The sequence below is a fragment of the Pelobates fuscus genome, chromosome 6 (genome assembly GCF_036172605.1).
Source record: "Pelobates fuscus isolate aPelFus1 chromosome 6, aPelFus1.pri, whole genome shotgun sequence".
NCBI classification, from domain to species: Eukaryota; Metazoa; Chordata; class Amphibia; order Anura; family Pelobatidae; genus Pelobates; species Pelobates fuscus.
Genome location: NC_086322.1, coordinates 108,938,232 through 108,949,697, shown reverse-complemented (window position 1 = coordinate 108,949,697; position 11,466 = coordinate 108,938,232).

Here is an 11,466-nt window from a genome sequence, read left to right as displayed (position 1 = left end):
GATAATGGGTACAACAGGGATAAAAAAAGAACAACATTAACTACACCTACACAACCTCCAAATGGAATTTTAACTTAAGGGATAGGCTTTTAAAGGAGGTAGAAGAAGTTGTTAAAAAAAAGAATTACATTTGCATTTAAAGGCCTTGGTAAATTCCAACTTGACATAGACATTAAAGAGAAACTATAGTGCCAAGAAAACAAAGATGTTGTCCTGTCACTATAGCTACCAATAATGACTCCCTATTTCAAGCCCCCCTCCCCCCCATAGTGCAGAAGTGGTTAAAAAAACCTTCTGTCACTTACCTGAGTGCAGCTCCAATGTCCCTTGGTGCTGGCTTTGGCTCTGCCTCTGCTCAACCCCCCTCCCCCCCCCCCCCCACGCTGTTGTCATCATACAATACTTTCATATGGGGTTTTGGGTGATGCTCGATGTCCGCATGCATAGGACATCCAGCATCAGTTAAGCAACCAAAAGATAGCCAAAGATAACCCACAAAGGTAATTATTGCAGTTTCCTATAGGACCTGGGAATATGCACCCAGACCACTTCAATGAGGTGAAGGGATCTGGTTGCCTATAGAGTCCCTTTAATAAATTCAAAAGGAAATATGATTATCTTATTATTAAATATCTGAATATCCCAGTATTTTATTTTTTACCCAAAATACACAAGAATGTTGAGAAACCACCAGGTAGGCCCAGGGAGAGAGGTGATATAAAGTAGGATATCAGAATGCATCAATATCCACCTACAACCAATAAAGCAAATACTAATTAATATATTAGGGACATAACAGCGGCACATACTCTTGTAAAAAATTGTAAATAGGAAGACGACTATTTATTTTTTGTGACAAGTGATGTCACGTCCCTCTATAGCAATATCCCTAATTTCAGAGGCAGTGAAGTAGTAAGAAAGTTATGATTTGATTCATCAAAGTTTTTACCCTCCCAATTGGATTTTTTAATAGATGGTATAGAACTGATATTACACAACAATTATTTTTGGTATGATACATTTTTTTTTTTAAAATCTAATTGAAAGGAACGGCCATGGGGATTAAGTTTGTACCCAGTTATGTGAAACTGTTTATGTCACACTGGGAAGAGTCTTTTGTCTTTAGAAAACATGACTGGGCGCAAAACTTGGTGACCTATTGATGACATCTTTCTTATATGGAAGAGAACAAAAGAGAATTTAAAAAGTCTTCCTTTCTTTTTAATATCACAATATATAGGATTTGTAATTAAACAGTGTGTAGAGAAAGAAGGAAGTAATATTTTAAGACTTACAGATTTTTAGTGAGGTAATTTAAAAACGAAAAATAATTTTATACCAGCAGTTTTATTGGAAGCGATAGCTGTTATTACCACCATCGGTTATAAAATTCACCCATGGCACAATTCTTGAATAATAAGGAACTGCACAAAAGAAAAACCCTATGAAGAAAAATCATTAGAACTTTTCATAAAAAGGATACAAGGAAAGAAAATCTGGAAAAAGCCAGAAAAGAAATAAAGGAATGAAATAGAAAAAAAAAATGGGACAGAGACCCTACATCTGCGATTTTAGTAGTGACAATAAAAAAGTAATAATAAATAATAATAATAATAATAATAATAAAACATCACTGATATATCCTTAACCCCTTAAGGACTGAGCCAATTGTACAAGTTGTGATCAAAACAAAACATAAACAAATCCTGGAATTTGAGCTATATGTGGTTCATCCATAATTTACCTCTTTCATATAAAGTGCACCCACACTTTTTATATATCATTTTGGTCGGGAGAAACAGGGCTTTCATTTCATATCACATATTTATATATGAAACATATTTTAATTTGAATACAATCTAAAAAGAGTATGAGAAATTAAGGCATTTTGTTATTTTTCAAGTTTTGCATGACATGTTAATTGTGAATGTGATAATACTGTTGGATTTTACTGAAATAAAATACATATTCAGAAATGTCTCATAAGTACAACTGTACCCCCCATTTACAGGTTTTATGGGTTTTTGGAAACTTACAGGGATCCAGTGTAGTGCAAGCCCCTTTTACACATTGAAATTTGCCAGATTAGTTTGTTGGGCTTATGTTACCTTTGAGATCGTATGGCAGCCAAGGAATAAAAATTAACCCCATCATGGCATACCATTTGTAAAAGTAGTCAACCCACAGTATTTAAAATGGGGTATGTCCAGTCTTTTTTTAGTAGCAATTTAGTCACAAACCCTGGCCAATATTCGTGTTTATATTTGCTAATTTGCATTTTTTCCCAAATAAACTGCCAATTCACCAATGATATTATCAGTACAATACATTTTACTGCTCTAACACACTCATATTTGTGTATAGTAATGTCTAACGGGTACCACGTTACCCTCAAGTACAAGTTTTATGGTGATTTTGAAAGTTACAGGGTCAAAAATAAGATTAGCCAAATTCTGTTTTTGCAAATTGCTATTTGCCTGATTGGCTTTGTTGTCTTTGAGAAGGTATGGCAGCCCAGAAATAAAAAATAAGACAACCCAGGGTATTCAAAACAGGGTATGTACAGTCTTTTGTAGTAGCCACTTAGTCACAAACACTTGCCAAAGTTAACGTTCATATTAGTTTTTTGCATTTCTTAACATAAAAACTAGACTTTTTCTGGTGATATCATCATTGTGATAAGTTTTATTGTTTTGAAACACTCACATTTTTGTTCAGCGAAATCTCCCAAGTATAACAATAACCCCATGTACAGGTTTTATGGTATTTTGGAAAGTTACAAGGTCAATATAGGGCTTGCCCATTTCAGTTTGCAAGATTGGTTTGCTAGGTCTATGTTGCCTTTTCAGACCATATGGTAGCCCAGGAATGTGAATTAACTCCATCATGACATACCATTTGCAAATGTAGACAACCCAGGGTATTCAAAATGGGGTATATCCATTTTTTTGTGGTAGCCACTAAGTCACAAACGCTGGCCAAAGTTTGCGTTTTTATTAGTGTTTTGCATTTAAAACAAAAAAAACGGCCATTTCACTGGTGATATCATCGTCGTGATAAGTGTTACTTTTTCAAATACTCATGTTTGTGTTCAGCGAAGGATACCGAGTACAACAATACCCCCAATGTAAAGGTTTATGGTGTTTTGGAAAGTTACAGGGTTAAATATAGGGCTTGCCAATTCAATTCTATGGACTGTCTGCCTGTGTTGTCAGGCAGGTCCCTCAAATTATAATTAATAAAATCAAATAATTATGTAAAATTAATAGTTGAATAGTTAAATATATAGTTTTTTTGTAGAGTTTAATAAATGTATAAATTATGTATGTGTGTATATATATTACGTATAATATACACACATATAATATGTGTGCATATAGTACGTGTGTGTGTATATATATATATATATATATATATATATATATATATATATAAACACATACATTAACATATATATACATATAACTCCCAGGTCCCAGCACTCGATGCTTCCAGTCTTCCAAATGCTCTGGTGCTAATCTCCAACCAGTTTGTGTATTATCCCCGTAAAGAGCACCTCTGGAGTCGTAATATAAATTCCAACTGTTGCTTTATTCAGCAAAAAGAGTGATACACAAAGTACAAGTCAACGTTTCAGTCTATTAAGACTATTTTCAAGACAAATGTGTAACTAAAGTGAAAGCCTTTAAATATGTGACTCAAATAATCTAATTGGAGGGTGAAACGTGGTAATGACACTTGGTGACATAATGAATGAAGTAGACATTTTCTAAATTACATTGTGAGTGCAATTTACCCTATGTACACAACAGAGTGAATGCGATATAGAGAGCAAAGAAAAAAAATTAAAGAAAGTATATACAAATTCCTGTCCCGTAACCAAGAAAGAGATAGAAACACAGTGCCAGTGTGTGAGTTAGAAACATACTAGCTGATTCATACAATGTAGCAAATAATACAAAATTACCGTACACGAATATATACATAGTAAGTATTCAAATAAAATAAACAAGATATCCAATCATGAGGGAGTGGCAGTTATAAAAATAAAAATAAAATGAAAAAAATTATAATAAAGTGGAGGAACAGCAGGAAATACATATGACATACTTAAAGTACAAGATATACATCTAAGCTATTTAGTCCACATTATAAGAGAAAACGAAAAACATAACACTTTAGTTGACTGGATAAGCAAAAAATAAGTATATATATATATGAGCAGCTCTTTATCTTCCTGGTAAAAGCAATATAAGAAGTTTTTTTTTAATGTATACCATCAGGAGATAGAGTTCCCAGGGTGTAAATCCAGAAGGCTTCACACTTTAACAATAAAATGTCACGATTACCACCTCTAGGGGACCTGGGTACGTGGTCAATGCCCATAAAGTGAAATAAAGCCAGGCTATGGGCCTTGTCCAAGAAATATCAAGAGACAGGTCCCACTCGAAAGAGGAGAGAGAATGGTAGATCTGTACCCTCTCATGCGTTATCTGAGATCGTTGGATGTTTTCCCGACATAAGTGAGGCCGTAAGGGCAAATAATCCTGTAGACCACATGGGTGGTCCTACATGTGATGCAGTGTTTGATTTTGTACACCGTTCCTGTGGAACTCGCTTCCCTCCTCTGTTAGATGCTTACCCAGTCTCCACTCCTTCAAAAAATCGTTAAAAACCCACTTCTTCTTAAAAGCGTATCAATTAAACTGTTAATAGCTCCCAACTGATTCCTCTTCTGCAACTGTCACTAGTCTAATACTATCCTTACCTTTTTGTGTCATTTTACCCCACTCCCTCTAGCATGTAAGCTCATTGAGCAGGGCCCTCAACCCCTCTGTTCCTGTGTGTCCAACTTGTCTGGTTACAACTACATGTCTGTTCGTCCACCCATTTTAAAGTGTTGCAGAATTTGACGGCGCTCTATAAATATCATAATAATAATAATAATAATAATAATAATAATAATCTAGGGTGGCAGGATGTTTTCCAGGGGATCATCGAGTTACAAGCCAGACAATTCAAACAACGATAACAGCTTGCATTGGTGTCAATAGTAAGAGAATGAGTCTTTGTAAGTAGATCAGTATGAACCAAATTGTGACAAGACCAATCTCGCCACTGTGCATTGGAGGAGCCTGGTTGCCTGCCTGCTGCCTTTTGACTATGGACCAGCATTTAAATACTTTAACTTCCTATGCAGAAAGGTCTATTCATGCATTTCTGCTCTGGCGTTCGGTAGATTCTCGGATTTACTGAATGAACTCATTTAACCCAGATAGCTATGCCATGGAGCCTATTTGTGTAATAAAAGACTTTGGCTCCATGGCAATTGAACTGTATGTGTTTGGTCTGAGAGCCATTCAGTAATAATGTGCGCTCAGACCTAAGCTATCTGGGGATATGTTGCATGTCTGTATTTTATGTAATGAATGTAACCTTGTGTATTTTATTGTATTTTACTGTCTTTTTACTGCCATGTGCTTAATAGAGTTTTGCCTCTGTCCTTGGAGATAATTGGATTACTTCCCAATTATCTCCAGGATAGAAGACTCTGTGGAACTGGTTTTGGGCAGAAAAGCAATGCTTCCTTTGGTCACAAAGGACTTTGATCTATCTTTTGAACCAATGGACCAATGTGGAGGATTTTGACACATGTTCGTATTTGGAGTATGCTGATTCTGAAAATGTGAATGTGATGCATATGTTTAAAGTTATGAATATGTGGAAAAACTGTATTTCTCTGCTTGTGATAATTACATTACCCATTGTGTAAGGTAATTGTATCACAGGCAGAGGGGAGGATTTTGTGTGGAAGTGTCTGAGTGTATTGTATGTGTTTATTGGTTGTTTTACAAAACCCTGTGGGGGGTACTAATGTGTATATAAGAACAATAAACCCACAGCTCTGTCTGACCACTGCTTAACCCTCAACACTGAGTTTTCTCTCGTTCTTGGGGGGTTTTACTGTATGCTGATAGAGACTGATTGCTAGGAGTGTAAGCCACTTGGGTGCTTTTCCTATTCGTCTGCTAGCAGCTATTCACAAGGTTCCAGTTCGGGAGTTTGGAGTGCTATTTTGTATGCAGTTCGGGAGTTTGGAGCATTTCCTTGTATTTAGTTCGGGAGTTTGGTGTTCTACTGTAGCTGTGCCTGTGTCTCTGGAAGGGGAAGATCTACTAAACGGCTGTTTAACCCTTTCATGCCTGGGGTGCCATTACACAAATAATCTCTTAAACTCTCCCCTTTTCTGTAACTCATGACTGTTTTTTTTTTTTTTTTTAACACTAAAAGAAGTGTTGGATCTTTGTACACAATATTCCAATTTTCACGGATGGTGTTACCCAATTTCTGTGATTTATGATGAAATATCTGAGGGAACATGAATCGTTCACCCAACTCTTGATGGATTTTTTTTATCTGTAATCAATTCAACAGCTCTTGTGTAAGCAGAATTCAAGCAAGATTTAGAGTATCCTCTTTGTAGGAATTTGTTAAAGGACCACTCTAGTGCCAGGAAAACATACTCGTTTTCCTGGCACTAGAGTGCCCTGAGGGTGCCCCCACCCTCAGGGACCCCCTCCCGCCCGGCTCTGGAAAGGGGAAAGGGGTTAAATCTTACCTTTTTCCAGCGCTGGGCGGAGAGCTCTCCTCCTGCTCTCCTCCTCCGATCCGCCTCTTCTCCTCCCCGTCGGCTGAATGCGCACGCGCGGCAAGAGCTGCGCGCGCATTCAGCCGGTCACATAGGAAAGCATTCATAATGCTTTCCTATGGACGCTGGCGTGCTCTCACTGTGAAAATCACAGTGAGAAGCACGCAAGCGCCTCTAGCGGCTGTCAATGAGGCAGCCACTAGAGGACATAGGGGGAAGGCTTAACCCATTCATAAACATAGCAGTTTCTCTGAAACTGCTATGTTTATGAAAAAATGGGTTAACCCTAGAAGGACCTGGCACCCAGACCACCTCATTAAGCTGAAGTGGTCTGGGTGCCTAGAGTGGTCCTTTAAACATATCATGGGCTTGTGTCTCTGCTCGGTAGTCATCAGAGTTATAACGTAATACTCTGATGAATTGAGATATAGGGAGTGATTCTTTTAACCTTCTTCGGTCAAAGCTTGTAGCATGAAGAATAGTGTTCCTGTCACTGGGTTTCGAGAATAAGGTATACCCCAATTGATTTTTTTTTTTTAAACATGCTTTATTTTCAATTTTTTTCAGGTTTTACAAATGTCACATATATTGCCTGTTATCGGTGGATACGCTCCATTAAAATTGTTGATACAGAAAAATAAGGAGGGGTGGGTACAGGGGTGTTGCAGAACAAAGACATTGTCATCAGCGTCATATTTCTGGGTGAGAGCCTTATGTGCCCACCGTGCCTTGGGTATTGGGTTGATGATGATTGTATGTAGTGCTGTTAACATGTTGTTCATCTCATTGTCGTTGGCTTGGTGTGGAAGCAAGCTATTTTGGGGTTTGGCGGAGGTTGTCAGAAGTGTGATCTCTTGATGTTCGCCACTTTCCTGTTTTAGGTTAGGGCGAGTTAAGTTCTGTTCAACTGGTACTTGTGATATCTGCTCTAGGGCTGTTTGTAAGGCTTTTTGTGGGCTCGGTGTGTTTGAGTATGAGGTGTGCTGTCCCTACCCGTGGGGGTAGCGGTAAGGGTTAGTGGTTGCACTGGGTCTCCCCTGTGTAGGGAATGAGTTTGGTCATGGTCGGAGGTGTTTCAATGCTACCGGAGCTGGTCGAATGTGGTTGTTCTCCACCCCTCTGTTAGTAGAAGTATTGTGTTTTTTTTGTGAGTGTAGTGATGCTGTATCTGCATTGGTGGGGTGGTAAGGGGGGATGGCAGGGGGGGGATGGTGGATCTGGGCGGGTAGCTTCGGGTTCTCGGGGGCCACACGACCGCATCCCCTTTGTCTTCCTGGTGTTAGACTGGGGTTGAGAGTTCGGTGAGCCAGGGGTCCCATATCTTGTCGCAATGTGCAGTGGTGTTGTGAATGAGGGCTGATGTGCTATCCCATTTTCCTGGCTTTGTCCATTTTTTTTAACATCTTCTATAGTCGGGACTGTGGCTACGCCCCAGTGAGTGACTATGGATCTCCTGGTTTGCTAAGACTAGTTTGGCCAGTAATTTGTTTTGTGTTCTGGGTGTGTCCTTCAGTGGTTTGGAGAGCAACCGCAGCCAGGGGTCTCTAGGGATGGTGCTGTGTAGGATTTTTGATGCTAGGGTCACAATGTCTGACCAGATTTGAGTTATGTATTGGCATTCCCACCAAAGGTGGTAGCATGTCCCCTTTTGTCCACATCCCTTCCAGCACCTGTCTGATGTAGAGAGCCCCATCTGTTTAAGTTTTAGGGGTGTTTGGTACCACCGCATTAGTGTCTTGTAGGCCTGTTCTTTATGATTGACACAAATGGTAACTGTTGCCATGGCCTCCCAGAGTGCTGCCCAGTCTGTGGGATCAGCGGGGGGGCCCAGGTCCCTCTCCCAAGCTGAGACGTATGTCAGAGGTAGGGCTTGGGTTGATTTGACCGGTAGGGAGTATGTTGTGGAGATCTGGCTTTTCTGTATGGGGTTGTGGATGCATGTTTGTTCAAAGGGGTGAGGGGGGTTTGTCCCACTCATTTGTATTCAGTGGTAAGAAGTTTATTATCTGGAGGTATTGGAAGTGGTTGTATGTAGTGAGTGGTATGGTTTATGGCAGGTCTGCGAACGGGATTATTTGTTGGTTCTGGAAGAACCGGTAAACTCTATGTAGGTTATTGTCCTCATAATGAGCAAAGTCTTGTGTAATTATGCCTGGCATAAATTGTTCGTTCCTCAGAATTGGTGCGAGGGGTGATTGGTCTGTCATGAATGCGTGTTTTAAGGAGAGTTTGTTCCATATTGCTATGGAGGTAGTCAGCGCTGGGGTGGTTTGTGGGTCCTGTGGTCATGCCTGTTTTGGGAGTCATATGTACCGGGAGGGGAAGTCCTTGCTGAACAAGTCGTGCTCCAGATCCACCCACCTTTTTAGTCCCACGGGGCCGTGTAGGGTTTGAATCTGAGCTAGCTGGGCTGCATGAAAGTAGTGTAGGAAATGTGATAGGCCTAGTCCCCCTGCTCTGGTCGGAAGGTATAGGATGTCTCTCCTTATTCTGGCTCGTTCATTAGCCCAGATAAATTGGTCAATCTGGGTTTGTAAGTGTTTGAAGTCTTTGATGGATACCTGTATGGGCAGAGTTTGGAATAAGTATAGGAATCTTGATAAAAGACCCATTTTTATACATGCCACTCTCCCCAGCCAGGAAATGGAGTGGCTTTCTCAGGTCTTGAGGTTGGATGTCGCCCGTTGTAGTAGAGGGGTGTAGTTTAAATTATATGCTTGGGTGATGTCCGCGGGGAGGTTGGTGCCCAGGTAGTGGATGAGTGTTAGCAAAGAAGTGGAAACCTCATTCAATAAGCATACAAAAAATACAACCTGGAAAATATAACCAAAGTAGGTCTATTTTCTATAGGAATAGGATAAAGTCTAAAATGACAAAAAATAAATACAAATCATAGCGTAACACAATTTAAAATATTGAGTGAAAATGAGATGTTAGTAGCAAACTCACAAACAGCGGTGATAATCAGGCCTCTCACCCCCTTGGGGTATATGGAATATGGAATTTGATAGTAGACTCAAGTATATAGAAGTTTTCAGAGAAATGGATAAAAAGAGCCATACATGGTGAAGTATGTAATAAAATAGAAAAAGCACATTTATTGATTGCACTTACAAACAGAGAGGAGTAATAAGCATATCTCCACTACAAGTGGAACTGGATAGCAGCATGGTAGATTGGAGCCAAATCTCAGCTTGAGAACTCAGCAAACAGATTAACAAATAAAATATTAAAATGAAACAACGAAAGTCCGATATCCAACGCGTTTCGTCCGACAATATCTGTAAGGGACTTCTTCAGGGATATATGTGGAGCCTTGTGTAGAAGTGCTTCTTATACCCGACATAATTCTTCCTAATGCCGTTCACCGGCAGTGTGCGTTCCAGCATGGAAAGCAATAGTGTATTTCCTCTGACGTCTGTCCGGTATTCGGCGCATGCGCCCGGGAAGCTAAAGGTCCACAGCACTAGAGTACCAGACGTGCTGTGACATGTGGTACAGGAGATCAAAACACAGAAGAACAAAGTACAAAACCAACGATATGTCGCCAAATGGACATAGAAAAACGGAATCCTAGCAACAGTCTTGGACATAGCAGCTAGAAAAATTAAGTAATCATGTATAATATGGAATACAGAATACAAAAGATTAATTGATTAATAAAACATATACATTGATCAATAAACTAACTATCAATCTATCTGTATATATATAGATATTATTTATGAATAAACCAATCAATTTATATATATTGAACAAATCCTGTATGTATAATATACAAAATGGATCTTAGACTGTTATGCAAAGTGGGAGGGAAAAAAAAGGAGAATTAATATGAATAGCAAAATACAGTTGTTTAAATAATTATAAAATGCAAGATGAGAGAGAAAAGAGGTAAAAATGGATATATATGAGATCAAACAACAAATCCAATGTTCTAGAGAGTGAACTCAAATGAACTGCAATACAGCCATAGATTTGTCTAGTGCCCATCATCCCCCTTGGCTTTCCAATGTACCAAGAAGCCAACTGATTCGTCTGAGAAGAAATTGTTCAGATGACAACACATTCTTTCAACAAGCTCAGACTATCAAAACACGTTATGTAGAAAAGGGTTATGATCAAGATCAAATTGATGTAGATATTCATACCATACTTAATACAGATAGATCTCATTTTCTAAACAATCACCCTAATAGACAACGAGCTAAAAATAATTTTTAGCTTGTGCATCATCGAGTTGAAGAAGGATATCGTCTATGAATCTGGTATGAATCTGATCTTGTTCATATACATACATGTATGCATTCGCATACACAGGGCCATCTGTTCCCCATTGAAGTACCTGTTTGTTATATATACAATTTTTCTTCAGACCTGAAATAATTCAGGGTTAAACACAGTTGTAGTAGTTCCAGTATGTATTCTAGGGATGGATTAACCCACTCAGAGAAATTTAGCAGAATCTGTTTAATCGTTAATATGCCGTCTTGATGTGGGATTATTGTGTACAAGCTACAAAAATCAATAGTTGCTAGTAGAATCCCCTCAGGTGGTATAGTGATGTTTTTCAAATGTTCTAGAACTGCTGCACTGTCTTTTAAACAAGTAGATAAGGCCATAACTGGAGCTTTAAATAACTTACCCAACCATTTGCCAATGGGTTCCAACAAACCCCCAATGGCAGAAACAATAGGACGACCTGGAGGGTGATTGGGCACCGTGGATGGGTTTGATGTTGATAATCAAATTCTTGTTATGATATTAATTTGTTGTCAAGCCCTCTTTGTAATGACCTACAAATGGTTTCTCCAAAC